At 38.5% G+C, this 19,388-nt stretch overlaps 1 protein-coding gene across 1 annotated transcript in view; it reads left to right on the top strand.

Annotated features, from left to right (window-relative positions):
- The window catches only part of six6a (SIX homeobox 6a), a 42,527-nt gene extending 23,905 nt beyond the window's left edge, over positions 1-18,622 (top strand). The window contains exons 2-3 of the transcript XR_005993315.1: positions 11,672-11,777; positions 18,330-18,622. The gene's annotated coding sequence lies outside the window, so the exon portion shown is untranslated. The remainder of the gene's footprint in view (positions 1-11,671; positions 11,778-18,329) is intronic.
- Positions 18,623-19,388: the final 766 nt, after the last annotated feature.

Below are 19,388 nucleotides of genomic sequence, written 5' to 3'. Positions count from 1 at the left end.
TTCTTCAAGCAAAAAGCTGAGGCATTTATAAGTTTAAACAGACTCATTTGCCTCATTTTTAAGGTTATAATCTGAGTACTACCTTGAGCTTGTGACTTAGACCTTGAGAAGTGCACCTTTTGGCCTTTTTGGCATTAAAAACAAGTCTTAAACCACAGAGGTTTCCCAGGACATTAAAGGACACCTGTAGTTTATTTGTTGCAAGACAGCATACATCACTGTATTTTTCACATAAAAAATTAAACTTATACACAACTTATTTATACAGATTATATAAGTAATAAATAAAACCAGGCCTAATCTGGGCCCTTGTGTGACACAATTTTGACAATTTAAAAAACTAGACAACAGACTATCAACTTAAACTCTTTGCTTTCTACCACTTCAATAATTTACAAACCATTTTAGTGCTGTTGAGAAATACCAGATATAAGCCAACTTCTGTTAAAAGATAGATTACTGATACTCATCCTAGTGTTAAATAAGTATAAGTTTGTTGGTTTATAACTTGGGTTTTGTGACGCACAGGTTGTGTTCAATTTATAGTCTGTTTTTTTTTTTTCTTTGACTTAACGCCACAGAAACATGAAGTATTGCAGGTATTTCTCATCACACCCCAGTGGGAATATGTCCTTTCCCTTTTTGCAGTACATTACAGTCATTATGCCCTAACTGATGCTTCAAACTTTCTGTAGGGATAAACATATTATATTAATTTTTATTTATCTTGGTGTCAATTAAAAAATCTGCCATTTCAATATCATTTCATTAAAGACTTATTTTAAAGAATATTATAGTCTAATTTTTAAAATGTAAACATATAAGAATTCCGTTTAGAGACAGCAACATGTATCCAGATTTGCAGTGTCAGATCAGACTAATATCCTCTGTATTATCAGTTAAATTATATAGGAACATTTCAGCACCATGGACAGAGACACAGCTCTGTACCAACTCTCGAACTTATTTATCTTTTAGAGCAGTGCTACTCAGCATGTGGATCTTTTGTGTTGATTTGTGCCTCTTTTGTGTCTAAATTTGAAATATCATTTCCCCAGAAAACCTTTACAAAGGGACACTTTAACCTCAGAAATTATCCATTGCAAGTCACAAGTCAGTTGTTTCCCACACCTATACAATAGGCTTTAATTGTCAAACTTAATTGTCAACCTTTATTTTCTGTCAATATTTTTCCATTGCCATTACTTGTATTTTTTTGCCCCTTTTTTTTTCTCAATTTGTGCAACTTTTAATCAATTTCTGCCACTTTTCATCCATTTAAGCTGCCTTATGCCAACAAAGGCCACTTTTTGCTTATTTTCCCACCTGTTTGCTGCCTTTTGCCCATTTTAGTCACTTTTCACTATTTATTGCAAGGTTTTTGCTGCTTTTTGACCATTTTTGCTAGCTGCAACTCATTTTTTTCTCACCCATTTTGCCACTGTTTCACCCTATTTTTTGCCACTTTTCACCCAATTTTTGCCATTTTATGCCTTTTATGCCTCTTTTTACCCATTTTTGCCTTTTTATGCCTTTTATGCCTCTTTTCACCCATTTTTGCCACCTTTTACTTATTGTTATTGCTACTTTAATTCTTTTTGCCACTTTTCACCACTTAGCTTGTGGCTCTTGCAAAGGTAATTTCCAACAATTTAGTTCTTTGGTTGGGCAGAGTTGAGTAATAATGGTTCAGAGCAAACCTTCAAATTAAAGCCAACCCCAGTTTATGGCTTAGCCCCTTTTATGCCTAGTGTCAGTTTAAATTTTGACAAATCAATGATGGTATCACTTAGATGCCCCTATAGCGTACACACAGTTTGTGGATCAAAAATTATGAGAAAAAGCAGAAAGGCACAAAACGAACTTATGGAGACATTTTTTTCCATCTCTTATCTTGAACTCTGAGCCTGGAGCAAATGCTTTAAACAACTAAAGACATTATTTTGTTGTTAAAGATTTCTATTGACTAGCCTGCACTAGTGAGTGATTATACAAACAGGGGTCCTAACAATTTAGAGGCCCAATGTAAAAAAAAAAACAGGCCTATATATATATATACATATATATATATATATATATATATATATATATATATATATATATATATATATATGAGGCCCTTTCCCATTTAGCTAGAAGCATTCCCAGTGACTGAACAAAATATTTCAGTGCATCTATTTTCAGGTAAGATTTCATGAGAACTACAGGACAGTGCCAGCTGTGAAACAAATACCCAACAGAACTTATTTAACACCTCTTAAAAGAGCATCACAGGGCAAACACAACACATCTGGATAATTGAACATGTCTCTAGGTCAGACATGACTTATAGAAATAAGAAAAAAAAAAACATTCTGGTGCAATATCAATTCTTTTCAAAGTCATAGATTTTTATTTACTGTAAGGTATTTAACTACAATTTAATTCACAATTGCATTGTTTCTATATGGGATCTATCCTACATAATGCTTGATATGAAGTCATGTTGGGGCCATTTGAGGGGTCCTTCTAAAAAACTATTTTGATAATCAAGCCTTTTTAAGCAAGCTTATTGACTCTTGGTCCAATGTACACATCTTAATCATTTAAAGTAACTTTAGATGTTTTCCTCAGATTTGATATAAACCTATAATGACTGTATCTTTCAGGCTTCTTAATGCATAAAGCCCCAAGCAGTAGCGTATACTTGACCTTATAGTAAAACCACCTTTGGTCTCTTCCATTTCTACCCAAAGTGCAGCAGGTTGGCAGAGAAGAGTTGGCTTTCAAAATGGGATCAAGTAAATGATGCCATTTTTCTACTGATTTTAAAATTATGTGCTCAGGAACATATTTTGCCCGGGGTAAATTTATAGTCTTTAGGACTTTTACCTCCATCTTTGCTGTGAGTGTGCATGAGTTTTATTTAAATAGTTACAGTCCTGTTCAGTATTGACACCCATCCCAAATAAAGGCAGGGTGTTTCCATCAACTGACGTGAAGAAAAGCCTAGACTTTATCTGAAGTTTTACAGAATATATATGTTCTTTGTGCAATACTTTTTATGCTACGGTCTTGTACAGAACTCTTTTTTAAAGACATTTCTGTTACTCAGGTGAAGTACTCCTAATAAAATTAAGGTCAAATAAAAAGATTATTAATTAGATCCTTATCATTTATCATTATCATCATTTTGAACCGAATGGTATGTGTTTCAAAATCATAACCAACAAAAAAAACAAAATCACATGAAACAGTCTTGTTATTTTCCCATTTGTCTTACCTTCCACAGATGTTAGGCTCCACATAACAACCTGAAAAAAACAGCAGGAAAAAAATAGGCAAATGTTTACAGCCTAACTGTTTCTAATGTTGAATAAAGGTGATTAGCAGCTGCATATGGTGGAGCTATTTATTCTCGACAGCTTCAATCTGTTCTCCATTTTGTATGTACAGTTGCAAGAAAAAAGTATGTGAACCCTTTGGGATTTCTTGGATTTCTGCAGAAATTGCTCATAAAATGTGCTCTGATCTTCATCTAAGTCACGGCAATAGACAAACACAGTCTGTTTAAACTAATACCACACAAAAATGATATGTTTTCATGTTTTTATTGAACAAAACATGTAAACATTCACAGTGCAGGTTGGAAAAGTATGTGAACCTTTGGATTTGATAACTGGTTGACCCTCCTTTGGCAGCAGTAACCTCCAAACGTTTCCTGTAGTTGCAGACCAGACCTACATAATGGTCAGGAGGAATTTTGGACATTCCTCTTTACAAAACAGTTTCAGTTCAGCAATATCCTTGGGATGTCTGGTGTGAATCGCTCTCTTGAGGTCATGCCACAGCATCCCAGTTGGGTTGAGGTCAGGACTCTGACTGGGCCACTCCAGAAGGCGTATTTTCTTCTGTTGAAGCCATCCTATTGTTGATTTATTTCTATGCTTTGGGTCGTTGTCCTGTTGCATCACCCATCCTCTGTTGAGCTTCAGTTGGCGGACAGATGGTCTTAAGTTTTCCTGCAAAATGTCTTGATAAACTTGGGAATTCATTTTTCTGTCAATGACAGCAATCTGTCCACGCCCTGAGGCAGCAAAGTAGCTCCAAACCATGGTGGCCCCTCCACATTATTTCACAGTTGGGATGAGGTTTTGATGTTGGTGTGCTGTGCCTTTTTTTCTCCACACATAGCGTTGTGTGTTCCTTCCAAACAACTCAGTTTTGGTTTCATCTGTCCACAGAATATTTTGCCAGCAGTGCTGTGGAACATCCAGGTGCTCTTTTGCAAACTTCAAACGTGCAGAAATGGGTTTTTTTTTGGACACCAGTGGCTTCCTCCGTGGTGTCCTCCCATGAACTCCATTCTTGTTTAATGTTTTACTTATTGTAGATTTGTCAACACAAATGTTAGCATGTGCCAGAGATTTCTGTAAGTCTTTAGCTGACACTCTAGGATTCTTCTTTACCTCATTGAGCATTCTGCGCTGTGCTCTTGCAGTCATCTTTACAGGACAACCACACTCAGAGAGAGTAGCAACAGTGCTGAACTTTCTCCATTTGTAGACTGTCTTACCGTGGACACGTGAACATCAAGGCTTTTAGAGATACTTTTGTTACCCTTTCCAGCGTCATGCAAGTCAACAATTCTTGATCGTAGGTCTTCTGAGAGCTCTTTTGTGCCCGGCATGGTTCACATCAGGCAATGCTTCTCTAGAACAGCAAACTCAAAACTGGTGTGTGTGTTTTTTATACGGCAGGGCAGCTTTAACTAACACATCCAATCTCATCACATTGATTGGACTCCAGGTTGGCTGAGTCCTGGCTCCAATTATCTCTTGGAGAAGTCATTAGCCTAGGGGTTCACATACTTTTTCCACCCTGCACTGTGAATGTTTACATGTTTTGTTCAATAAAAACATGAAAACATATCATTTTTGTGTGGTATTAGTTTAAGCAGACTGTGTTTGTCTGTTGTTGTGACTTAGATGAAGATCAGAACACATCTTATGAGCAATTTCTGCAGAAATCCAAGAAATCCTAAAGGGTTCACATACTGTTTCTTGCAACTGTAAATGACATACTACTTATCTGTCGGCAATTGATGCTGTCAAATTTTCACATCTTTAATGTGCACATCTTCCCCTTTGTTGGACAAAAGGCACTTCGAATGTGGCAGTGTGCCATTTACTCACAGATCTGGAGGGCAAAGAAACAACAACTTCATTGGAACCTGACTTAAAACAATTACTTTTACCAGAAATGTGTGAACAACACTAGAGACTGCAGTATCTGTTAACAGATTGATGCTGTCAAATGTAAACATCCGCATGTGTGCAGATGCTCATCTTTATTTAAACATACAGTTAGGCTGTATGAATTTAGTCATTGTTTGCTGTTGGATCACATAGTGCATGTATAATAGACACAGGGCAATCTGTGCCAACATCTGTGTGCTGCATAGCACTAAGAAACAGGAGCATGAGTGTTTGTGTTTGTTGAGAATTAAAACAGAGCACACAAAAGTGAATGTAGAGCAATTCAACCCCTCAAAAACAAACAAACTAAGACCTCAAATAAAAAAAACAACTTGTTATACTGCTCTGTCTGGCATAGTAATGAGGGGCTTTTAATTTCCGTTACTACAGTATGTTGAAAACCTCCCCAGTGTGTGCTTTTCTTGGGAAAGGTTCCATCCTGCTGACCATAACACTCTGCAGGAAGTCTTTCAACAATTTTCACATTGTCACAGTGAATTGGCATAAAGTATAACAACAATAATTGACCTGCGCGCCTACATTTTACATAATTTTCCTACATTGCCGGTTATAATGAAACAATGTCTTGATCTGGATCAGAGATTTCAGATTGCAAATCCTCTTTCCAGGCATACTGTTTACAGTCTGAATTCTCAGCTGAATCGGAAAGTGTCATTTTTTAAAATTACATCTGAATCATTGTAAATAAAGCTGCTTTCTATCACATATACACCACTTATACAACATTAATAACCCCACATGATCTCTAAAGCAGTGTAGTTGATTCAAATGCCAACCCCAGTTTATGGCTTAGCTCCTTTTATGCTTAGTGACAGTTCAAATGCTGATCATATGAGGCCATTGGAGGGCACCAGAGGAAAAGGGCTCTAGGTTCCCTCATCCTCACATTACATAAACTAAATGGACAAAAGTATTTGGCCACACCTGTTTTTCAGATATTTCAATCAGATCAGTTGCCACAGGTGTATAGAATCAAGCACCTAGCCATTCAGTCTCTATTGCAAACATTTGTGATACAAAATGGGTTGCTCTGAAAAGCTCAGTGACTTTGAGTGTGGTACTGTGATGGATGCCACCTTTGCAATAAGACGGCTTGTGAAATTTCATCCCTGCTGAGTAGTTCACAGTGAACTGTAAGTGATATTATTACAAAGTGGAAGTGTTCAGGAACATCAACAACTCAGCCATGAAGCAAAACAACATGTAAAATCACAGAGCAAAGCAGTGCCAGCTAAGGCACGTGGCGCGGAAAAGTTACAAACCTTCTGCTGATTCCATAGCAGAAGAGAAGAATGGGTTTCTATGGCCAAGCAGCTGCATGCAAGCCTCACATCCCCAAGTCAAATGCCAAGCATCAGATGGTGTTGTAAAGCACAAACACTGGACTGACTGTAGAGTATTGAAAATGTGTTCTACAGAGTGACAAATCACACTTCTCTGTTAGGCAGTCAGATGGGTGGGTCTGGGTTTTGTGGATGCCGGAAGAACGTTACCTGCCTGACTGCACTGTACCAACTGTGAAATTTGGTGGAGGAGGGATAATAGTAAGGGGGTGTCTTTCAGGTTTTGAACTAGACCCCTTTTCTCCAGTGAAGGCCAATCTTAATGTTTCAGCATACCAAGACATTTTGGACAATGCTATGTTTCCAACTATGTGGCAACAGTTTGGGAAAGGCCCTTTTCAATTCTAATATGACTGTGCCCCAGTGCACAAAGCAAGGACTATAGAGACATGAGTTAAAGAGTTTGGTGAGGAACTGGCTCGCTCAGAGCCTTGACCTCAACCCCATCAAACACCTTTGGTGTGAGAGTGCAAACCAGGCTTTCTTGTCCAATATCAATGCCTGACCTCATTAATGCTGTACAGAATGAAGGGGCACAAATTCCCCAAAAAACACTCAAGAAACCTGTGGAAAACCTCCCAAGAAGAGTTGAAGCTGTAAAATGGGGCCAACTCTATATCAAAGTACATGTGTTTGAATACGATGTTATTACAGTCGGTGTTGGTCAGGCGGCTGGCTGAATACTTTTGTCCATATAATGTTTATGGTTTTATCAGCAGAATTATGGAAACTAAGTGAAAGGGTGTTACATGGGCAAAGGGAATATACATTGCAGTTTCTTATTTGATCTGTATCATTTTAAAGATAGATAACCTGTACACAGCTGTCGAGATGAGGCACAATCGTACATTATATTCTTACAAATGTATACAAGTTGTTTGTAAAATTGTTTATGAAAGAGGAGGGCAGTTTGAGCTGCCACAGAGCTCTGCAACCTTGCAGCGACCTTCTGATTTGTAAAGCTTTCATCAAACAGCAATGCCATTAAAATTATGGTCTGTGTTATTCCTAATTTTAAAGTTTAAGGGCCTTGTACCTAGAACATATTTTGATATGGCATGCTAGGGAAAGATGAAGGATAACTTTAATAAATCACTTTCCCATCTTATTTACACACAAAACAGAGTAATTCCTGAAGCCATTAGTAGCATCAATACTTTCCCTACCATGAGGAGTGGAAAATATCTGCTCTAAAATGTTTCCGGCATTACCAGATTTGGCTGTAGCTCCCTTTTCAGTGTAAGACATCAAGATAGGGTAACAATGAAATAAAGTAGGACACCTTATGGCCTTGACCAAGTCCATTATAATAATCAAGTCATCAAGAGCAGATAATCAAGTGCCAGTCATGAGCTCAGAGTGGACCTAGGTTATCCAGCACTCTGATTAAGTCTTGGGACCCAAAGAAGTGATCCACTTTGACTAGATGGTCAAATCTACCAAGCTGGTGTTTTTAGTAAAAGCATCTCTTGCAAGTAAAAACTGAGTCCTGAAAATAATAGACTCAGTACCACACCTCACAAATTAACCCACAGAGGAATGGATTTCTTTGACTTGATCTCAAGTTAGTGAGTGAAATACAGCTTATGGCCACTAGATGGAAGCAGTGACCAAAAGAATAGGTTATATGAAAGTAAGTTTGTTTTATCTTGACAGGAGCAGGGAAATGTCACCTTACATTTTTTTTCATCAATACTTTTTCCTCTTGCATTGTATCTATATGTATAAAAAAGTCCTTTATTCATTTGAAGAAGCTGATGGATTTGAATTTTGTAAAAACACCTCAACAAAGTCTAACTTTCACCAGGCAGTGGTGTGGTAGTCAGACATCTCTCAACCACAAGGTCAAGGGTTGGATCTCTAGTGGCTGCAGGAGCTGGCATGCCTGCACACTGGCACAAGGCACTGAACACCTTTAACACCAACTTTCTCAGACTGCGGCATTAGTGGCATGCAACCATGTATGAATTTGATTGAATGGGATTAGCTAATACTGATGGATACCTCACATAGCAGCCTCCACCATCAGCTTGTGAGTGAGTGAGTGAAGTGGGTAAGTGCAACCTACAGTGTAAAAAGCACTTTGAATAGAAAATTGGTAAAGTGCTACAGCAGCTCAAGTCCATTTATCTCTTTTAAAAATGTTGCTTTTATAAGATCCACTGTATATTTTTCTTCTAAAAATATTGGGGATTGGAAAATCTTGGGTGTTGTTGCCTTTCGGTGTTCTTGAAAGACAAAATTTTATTTCAATGAAGTGACACACACAACACTCTTAGGTGGAGATGTTATACTGATATTGGCACTGCTATTACACAGTCAGGAACAATATTGCTCTTAATTCCATGATTAATCATGAGATATTGAAGGTAATCGGTTGTATTTGCTTAAATTCTGTCATTGTTGATCTGTTGTTGTAAGATCTGTACTTAATAGATTAATCCGGTGAAGGGGTGGTTGCATGAGTGAAAAAAATGTTTAATCCAGTTGCAGTTTTTCAATTTTTTGGTTATAAATGTTTTTATTAAACCCATTTTGTCACTCATAAACCACCCCTTCACATGATGAATTAAGCAAATCAAGCCCAAAGTTTCCAAAGAGCACCTGTATGTGAAACCACAGAGTCCCAGCAGTGCTTCTTCTTTTTATCTTAATGAGGTTGCACAATATTGGAATGTTGCCGATATGCTGATATTTACAAATTCAGTTTAGCCAATACCAATATCAATACCTATAAGCTCAATATGGACCAAGTATTTAGCCGTCTGACATTACACCAACATGGACTGTAATGATATTGTATTAAAATACTGTACTTGGCAGGTAACATTCTCGTGACATCCACCAAACCCACTTGCCCATCTGACTGCCAAACAGAGAAACATGATTCTTACTCCGCAGAACATATTTCCACTGCTCCACATTCCAGTGTCAGTGTGCTTTACACCAATCTATCTGATAGTTGGCACTGGACTTAGTGATGTGAGGCTTGCATGCAGCTGCTCAGCCATGGAAACCCATTCCATGAAGCTCCTGCTGCACAGTTGTTGTGCTTACATTAACGCCAGTGGAAGTTCAGAACTCTTCAGCTGTTTAGCCCACTCTGTGATTTAACATGGACTTTCACTTCATGGCTGAGCTGCTGTTGTTCCTAAACACTTCCACATTCGAATATTATAACTTACAGTTGACTGTTGAATATCCAGAAGGGATATAATTTAATGAACCATTTTATTGCATGGTGGCATCACTATCACAGTACCATACTTTAAGTCACTGAGCTCTTCAGAACGGCACATTTTGTATCACAAATGTTTGCAAAAGGAGACTGCATAGCTAGGTGCTTGATTTTATACACAGGTTTGATTGAAACACCTGAATCCAATAATTAACAGGCATGGCCCAATACTTTTGTCCAAATAGTGTATAAATGTTGTTTGAACCTTAATCTAAAGTCTTTAAAACACACTTTGGGAGCAGGTGGCCTAGTGGTTAAAGGTGCTCCCCATGTATGCGGGCGGCTCGGGTTTGAATCCAGCCTGAAGCCCTTTATCGCATGTCTCACCCCCACTCTTGACCCTGTTTCTGACTCTATCCACTGTCCTCCTCTATCTTATAGAGGCACAAAAATGCCCAAAAATAAATCTTAAAAAAAAACCAAAAAAAAAAACCCACACTTTGAGTTCAAGGGTGAACAAAAAACAAACTTTGATCGTTAGAACACACTTTAAAGTTTAAAAAATGAGGATGAGCAAAGAAAAAGACTTCAAATGACGTAGGTTTTTTTGTCCAGCCTTAAACTCAACAAAAGTATTCACACAACAGATTTTTACAGCATGAATAAGAATTCCACATGCATTGGCTGTAAATATTGACAGAATTTTTCATACATGTCTATATCAGTGATTAACTTTTTAAGCTTAGTATATCTACTGATCCCAGTATCATTCTGATATCATGCAGTATTCTTTTTGAGTTTTATTTCATTTTATTAACTGCTCTCTTATTCAAATAAACACTGAAAAATACAGCTGAGTAATTTTATTGGTTTTAAGAGAAAAAAGACACTTGCCAAAGTGTTGTCTGAACTTATTGTACTAACTTTGACCACAAGATGGCGCACATGATCCACAGTAGATGATGCACATCTCAGCAGCTGAATGTTTTTAACATTTCTGTCGGAGTAAATCATTGCAGGAGTATGTTAAAACCAGAGTGTTTATAAAGTATTTATAAAGCCTCCACTAAGCCTCGACTCTTTCTTTGTATACAGTTTACAGTCAGTGCTTAGAGCCTTGAAATGAATAACCTCAAAAAGAGAAAAAAATGTGTCTCATACAAGACTCAAGAAGACTAAGAATGTGTTTTTAGATTTAAATTAATCTACCCCTCCAGTTCAATCTAATTGGAGAAGTAAACAAACTATAGAAATAGTACCAATGGTGAGATCAGTTCTTAAAATAATCTGTGATCGTACATCAAACTAAGTGCAGGTAAATTTGGATGGAAGTGTAAATGAGCGTACAGCATACTGAGTGGAGGGTGTGAATGTACATGTGTAAGAAAGTGTCGGGGCAGGTCGCGGGCAACAGTTGGGATTTTGAGGGTCTAAATTTAAACCCTCTGGTCTCCAGTTTCTGCAGCTGTCGCCAAGTTTAAGTTCAGCACCTTGAGCCTTTCTTAGGCATGCTCTGAGGTCGTAGATCTGAACCTGACAAACTGAAACTCTCACTCGCCCCTTTAGGTCAGATCTGCAGGAGTTTCAGAAGGTCCATATCGTTAAATACAAATACACTGAGGAACAATACCATGATGACAAATACCTACTATATTCTTAAAGGGACAACAGCATGATATCTGCAGTATTGTTTTGCACTTAAACTTTTGAATTATTTTGTAAAGCAACACAACCTGCAGCAATTATATGACTAAATGAATAATGTTTTCTTTTTAATTTCCCACTGTGCTATAAGGAAAGAAATTTATTTTTAGAGATTTACGACAAAGATGTTCAAAATTCATTCTTAATTTAATTCTTCAGGCATAAATCAGTTATCTTCTTCTTTACAGATTCCTCTGGAAAAAAAAACAGCTTCAGCAGGTGTGTTGCGGTTTGATAAAGACACAAGGAAGGATCACAATGTCAAGGCCTGTTTTTTTGCTCTTGCTTTGAAAGGTGAGTATTTTACAGAACTTACCTTTAGAGGATATTACAAATCAAACTTCAAGAAAGCATTTGTTTTCTATTTGATTGACAAAAATCTGACAACTTCTACACACACAGGGGCATCCTAGAAACATCAGAACAGGGAAATGTGTCCAGCATTCTCTGTTTTTATCTAGATGATTACAGCTTGGAGCTCATGAAAGTCAACAATCCACTATCTCAAAATATTAGAAAATCACATTAGACCAATAAAAAGAAAGGAATAAGAATACAGAAATGCCCACCTTCTCAAAATTATGTTCATTTCTGTGCTCAATACTTGGTCAGGGGTTCTTTTTGCATAAATTACTACATCAGTGTGGGCTGGAATGGAGGCAGTCAGTCTGTGGCACTGCTGAGGTGCTATTGAGTCCAGGTTGCTTTGATCACGGTCTTCAGCTCATCTGTGTTTTTGACTCTGTTGTCCCAAATCCTTTCTGTTGAGCAGCGCAAACTGTACTTTTAAATTGTAAAACAACACATAGATTGAAAGGACATGAATAATATAGAATTTTTCAGTCCAAAACAAAACTAATTTAGGGAGGCAAACATCAACTGATAAAAGGGGGTTTGCAGGTGCAATGAATGTTTATCTTTGTGTAATGTGAAACTGTGTACTAATATGACTTTACCAAGGTACTCATGAGCTTACTTTTAAATCACAAATTTCATTATTGAAAATATTTAAAATTGAGTCACATTTTAACCGATCTCAGAGCTGATATAACATTAGACTCATACACATAGGATTTTTTGAATTTATACTGTAAAACTAAGTTCTACCAGATGTGTGAACAAGTTTCTTAGAAAATGAAAGCCACAACAAGACAGCCACAGGCTGATCGCCTCCATGCCATGCCGCATTGATGCAGTAATTCATGCAAAAGGAGGCCCAACCAAGTATTGAGTGCATAGAAATGAAAACACTTTTCAGAGACCTGACATTTCTGTTTAAAATATCCTTTTTTATTGATCTTAAGTAATATTCTTATTTTCTGAGACACTGAATTGTGGGTTTTCATTATCTGTAATCCATAATCATCAAAATTTCAAGAAATAAAGGCTTGAAATATTTCACTCTATGTGTAATGAGTCTATATAATATATGGGTTTCACTTTCTGAAATGAGTGACAAAAAATATTGAACTTCTTCATGATATACTATTTTTTTTTTTAGATGTACCTGTATAGTAACCTGAAAACCTTCAATACTAAGTGTTTGGGAAAGGGCAGACGTAGCCGCAGCCGGGGTGCGCGCGCAGCTACCGAGGAATAACACGAACCATGGCAACTGTAGACATGTCAGTACACAACTTTTGTAGTTTTTGAAAAGAAAACAACTCACTGCTGTTCTTTGTTGTTCTTTTAACAAAGAAATGTTGTCAGGTTCTGATAAAACTGGCGCTATTGCAGCATCCACACTAATGTCCTCTGCCACAATTGTATGTCACGAGTCTGCCTCGCCTGAAAGTACTGCCCCTCGTGGCTGATTGGTCCTGCCACTTTCTAAACGGGCCCGGTTCAGACGGAAGCTCTGCAAGATGGATTCGCCAGTAAGAAACAAGGAAACGGGCGTATCCATCTGCTTTGCAAGGTTACCTGTATAGTGATTATGGGCTTTAACAAGCACTCTGATTGGTGGAGGATGTAGGCAATTAGGCACAATGAATCAGCAGCAGGAGAGTAGAGTTTGGCAGATGTTGCAATTTGGCAAAAAAAAAGTGACTTAGGAAATTATGCTTTGAGGCTAATGATATGCTTAGCTGGATGCTGGATGCTGCACGTGCTGCAAACCCTGAGATCCAGAGATCCTGTGTGGAGATGGGACAAAGTTCCAGAGGGACAGCCATCACTGCAGCCCTCCTCTGATCTGGACTTATGGCACAGTGGCTAGACAGAAGCCTCTCCTTTGTTTTAAACACATGAAGGCCTGCTTTCTTTCATGTGGAGATTTTTTCAAGCTCCAGGCAGGCTTAAAAAAGTGAAGAAAGTCTGAATACTCTCTGAATGCATTGCATAGCAGGTGTTGATGAGCTATACTTTATTGTCCCATAGATCAATTTGTCTTTAAATCTGTTACAAAATGACCAAAAAAATTGAGATCATGCAAAACACCTTATAATGCGTCACATAACATCAGTAATTCCAACACCTTCTGACTGCAGCTAAATACTGTACTGACATACAGTCATGGACGAAAATATTGTCACCCCTGGAATTTTTCCAGAAAATACACCATTTCTCCCAGAAATTGTTGCAATTACAAATGTTTTTGGTATACACGTTTATTTCCTTCATGTGCATCGGAACAACACAAAAAATCCGAAGAAAAAAGACAAAATTAACATTATTTTACACAAAACTCAAAAAATGGTCCGGACAAAATTATTGGCACCCTCAACTTAATATTTGGTTGCACAACCTAGGAAAAAAATAACTGAAACCAATCACTTGCTATAACCATCAACAAGCGTCTTACACCTCTCAACTGGAATTTTGGACCACTCTTATTTAACAAACTGCTCCAGGTCTGTCAGATTTGAAGGGTGCTTCTTGCAACAGCAGTTTTGAGATCTCTTCATAGGTGTTCAATGAGATTTAGATCTGGACTCATTGCTGGCCACTTCAGAACTCTCCACCTTTGTCTCCAACCATTTCTTGGTGCTTTTTGAGGTATGTTTCAGGTCATTGTCCTGCTGGAACACCCATGACCTCTGATGCAGACCCAGCTTTCTGACACTAGGCCCTACATTGCAGCCCAAAATTTACTAATAGTCTCAGATTTCATGATTCCTTGCACACAGTCAAGGCACCCAGTGCCAGAGGCAGCAAAATAACCCCAAAACATCTTTGAACCTCCACCATGCTTGACTGTAGGTACTGTGTTCTTTTCTTTGTAGGCCTCATTCTGTTTTCTGTAAACAGTAGAATGACGTGCTTTTCCAAAAAGCTCTACCTTAGTCTCATCTGTCCACAAAATGTTCTCCCAGAAGGATTGAGGCTTACTCAGGCACATTTTTGCAAACTCCATTCTGGCTTTTTGATGTCTCTTTGTCAGCAGTGGGGTTCTCCTCTGTCTCCTGCCATAGCGCTTCATCTCATTCAGATGACCACGTATGGTCCGAGCTGACGCTTTTGCTCCCTGAGTCTGCAGGACAGCCTGAATTTGTGTGGAAGTTGACTGAGGATGTTTATCCACCATTCCAACTATCATGTGTTGCATTCATTTGTCAGTTTTTCTCTTACATCCACGTCCAGGGAGATTAGCCACAGTGCCATAGGTTATAAACTTCTTCAATATATTACGCACAGTGGACAAAAGAATTTCAAGATCTCTGGAGATGGTCTTGTAACCTTGAGATTGTTCATATTTTTCCACAATTTTGCTTCTTAAGTCCTCAGACAATTCTTGGCTCCTTCTTCTCTTCTCCATGCTTGGTGTGATACACACAGGCAGACAACACAAAGGTTGAGTCAACTTTTATACATTCAAACTGGCTTCAGGTGTGATTTTTATATTGCCAGCACCTGTTACTGCCACAGGTGAGTTTAAATGAGCATCACATTCCTGAAATAAAATTATTCACCCATAGTTTTAAAAGGGTGCCAATAATTTTGTCCGGCCCATTTTTTGAGTTTTGTGTAAAATTATGTCAATTTTGTCTTTTTTCTTCGGATTTTTTGCACATGCACATGAAGGAAATAAACATTTGTATACCAAAAACATTTGTAATTGCAACAATTTCTGGGAGAAATGGTGTATTTTCTGGAAAAATTCCAGGGGTGCCAATATTTTCGTCCATGACTGTATTGCACCACCCCTTGGTGCATCCTCCTTTGTGGGGGGTTTAGATAAGCCACTGTTTCCTGTGCCTGTCCAAGAGCAAGTTTTGCACACAGTGTTTTAAGAAAGGACATTTTAACACCCATATTTTCATACAGTTGCACATCTGATTTAAAAAAAACATGGCCCAATATGGGGCATGTCCAGACTATTTTGACTGGAATGGCCAAACCAGATCAGTGACTTGTGTGGGAGTGACTTGAAACATAATTTGAAATACTAGTAAAAGCAAATATATTATATACTATAGCTACTAGCAGCTTGTTGCAGCAAACCACAAGTTGGTTTTAATAAGTCCTGCTGCTGACATGGCAAAGCATTGATTAGGATTTGGCATGGCACCATGGATGGCCAATCAAATTTTAGGGGACCTGTGACACCCCTGGCCATTCTTCTTCCTCCTCACACCCAGAATATAAATAATCTATCAGTAAAGTATATTGTTGAGGGTCTTGTAGATATATTGATAGACTGTGTGCTGAAGTAGCGCCCACAGTCCAGCAGCAGCTCTGTTTCCTAATGACAGAGCTTAGCTGGCATACCAGAGCCGGTGGCACATTGGTGTAGTGGTAACTCCGAGCGAGCTCGGTAATTACCACCGACCGCTGACACCATGCTGCAAATGCACCGGGCAGCACTGAGGGGACCAGCAGAGCATTTCCACCCCTCCCTCTGCCTCCAGTATGCTCTGTATGATGAGCAGCAGTGGCTCATGGGTGGTGAGACCCTCAAACACCACAAAAAGGAATTTGAGAGAATATTTGGAACCTGAGAAGTCTTTGTCTTCTGTGTCATCTTGGACACACTCGACTGGATTCCTGAAAACTTTCTCTCAGGAGAGGCCGGCTGGAAAACACACTGCAAGGCAGGAATGGGAAGTTTATTTTGCTTGGTGCATGAATATCTGTGGGACGTGGGGCTCTGAGCACAGAGGGCTGCAGGAGCACTCTGCTTTCTGCACATAGGAGTTCATCAGTGCAGTACTCTCACCTTCTCCTCTTCCACCGTCTGCATCCTAATAACTCATCAAAAGTCTTTATTTTTCTCTTTTCCTCTTCTCTCCCGCTCCTCTCTCTCTCTCTCACAGGCTAAAATCAGCCGGGCCAGTTTTTCTCTGGGCCTTTTGTCCCAGTGCAGAGAGACGTTTGGCACACAGGGGATCATGTTACAACTTTCATTTCCTGAATATTTTTCTTTTTTTCTTCTGTGTGAAACCAAGACTGCTGCAGCGAGAAGATGAAGGATGAAGGGGAGCTGGATGGCAGCTCAAATTCAGGCTGCTGTCACTCCAAAGGCAGCAAACAAATAAAGTACAAACTGCATGTAGCTGAAGGGTCTGGGTGGAGGGTCGCCGCTGTGCGGTTCAGGCACAGCAGGGGTGTGGATCATGTGTGTGAAGAAGCGGGGGCTTAGTTACTCAAGCTATTTGTGAGCCCCAGGATAGGTAAGGCAGACCCTTTGGGAGTGTGAGGTAAATTTCATTATCCCATATCCCATAGCACTTCCTCTTGTTGTGTCTGCCACACTACCCCTCCCAGAAATCCCCCTGAGCCTGCAGCACTGATATGTCTGTGTTTGGACTCATGGATCTTTCTTGGTTTCAGATCAACAAGCAGTAGAGTCATAACAGTATGCAGAGTGATCTATCATTAATTGTATTGCTCATTATATAACACTAAACCCAGTTAGCACGGTTCTTGTTCTGTCTGGCTCCTGAAAATACAGCATGGATGCAGGTTTATATTCATGATTACTGCCTAATCTCTGGATACGGAAGAATCAACAATGAAGACTAAGCAATTAATTTCTCATTCATATAGATTTATTAGTCAAAAACATTTTGCTGCTAATAGTAAGAAAAGGTAAAAAAATGTTTGTGTCTCTTCAGCTTTGATTTTGGCATAAATCTCATACCAATATGGATATATTTTTTTTATTAAAGCATCTCAAATGGGAGTACATTGTATATTCACAACAGTGGACATAGTCATTTGAGAATAAACCATATCACCCATACACATGGTTACAAAATGAGTGTGCTGAGAGGCAGAACTGCTCATTGATTGATGTTTTATAGTTTTTGGAAATGTGTAAAAGTCATTGCAGGAAACATTAGACTCTGATTTTTAGATTCACACATGCGGTGTCCATACAACTCTGGAAAAGTTAAGAAACCTCTCTAGATTTCCCTTAAATCAGCCTTGCTACATGCACCGAAGCTATTCTCTTTTGGTGTAACACAAAAACACCCCATGAAGGACACTGCAGATATTGATTCCTGAATTCTCCCTAAGCCAGAGCATTAGAGCTCTACTATTTAAAACAGAACACGTTTAAGCTGATTATACCCACAAAAAAAGGTCACATTTAAATAGGAAGTTGGGAAAAATATTTTGTACAGTGAAACAAGAATAGGTTAATTTTACTCAAACACAGCAGTGTAAATCATGGCAAAAGAGAGACACATTTTGGCACTCGTCTTTTGACTTTTTCTGAAGCTTTTTTGTGAGTCAGATTAAGTTTTTCTTTGTCAAGTCAGGGTTCAGGGATTTTAATAATAAGAATAGCTCAGAAAATCCTCTAATGACATTGCTGCCGGCAAAGTTTCAAATTATGAAAGGCCCGGTTTGGCTGCTTGGTTAGTACTACTCACCATCTCCATGCTCTTCATGTCTCAGGTCCAACTCAACCCAACACTGAGCTTGAGTGCATCCTTGAAATTCCAGATGATTAGGAAGGGACAGTGGAAAGGCCTGAAGAGAGCTGCTGTGTTCGTTGGGAGCTACAGATTGGCACGTAAAATCCCTTCCGTTAAAAAAAACTGGCCAGTTGGTAAGGTCCTCGAAACCCTGTTAAACTGAGGTATTCCTTCTCCTTTAGGTTTATAATTTCCGAATAACTGTCTCCCACTTGGACTGGGTGATGTGGACAAGCCTTTATTCCTTGATATTTTTGGCTGAATGGTGATGCGTGAAATTTTTCTCACAATTTTTTTTTTAATAAAAACACACACAAAAAAACCCATCTGTCATTTTTTTTCCATTTGGAAGTATCAACAGTATCTAAATTGTACAAAAACTCTGACAACATTTGTGCTACAAAATTAAGGTTGTCCAGATTTTCTACACCCTTAAACACCACATATTTCAGGATGATAAAATCTCCATTATTTAATGAGTAGTTATTTCACTGATGATCAGTGAAGTGAATTAATCAAAAAGTGTGCTGCAAAGTATTTTCACTCTCAACAGCCTCAAAAAATGTCCTTTATATGACACAATCTGACTGACTAGATGTCCCATGAGTACTAGCCAATCAACACTTAAGCCTGGGTACCACTGACACAGTGAGCGTATGGCATCACTTCCTGTTTTCCTGCTGCTACTGTGTTGCTCTGTGTTTCCCATGCTGATAGAGCTAGGGCTGCTTTTTGTATTCTGTTTTTGCCATTTTACTTTTCCCACATTAAGTAGATTTTGAACATACACTTTTGTACATCATATACAAAGCATATCGGTTCTAAATATTGGTTATCAGTCTCATGATACTAATAATCAGTATCAGCCCTAAAAAACGATACCGTTGACCCCTAATATATACATTTTATTGTCTCACCATATATCTAACTGGAAAAAACATAAATATATCTAGAAAAATCCATTGATTACCCAGCCCCACATTCCACAAGCATCAGAAAATGGAGATATTTAGCAGGAATTAATCATTTTTACTCTTTG

Source organism: Cheilinus undulatus, linkage group 18 (genome assembly GCF_018320785.1).
Source record: "Cheilinus undulatus linkage group 18, ASM1832078v1, whole genome shotgun sequence".
Lineage (NCBI taxonomy): Eukaryota > Metazoa > Chordata > Actinopteri > Labriformes > Labridae > Cheilinus > Cheilinus undulatus.
The sequence above is the reverse complement of the archived record's forward strand: the minus strand, read 5'-3'. Positions and strand labels throughout refer to the sequence as shown.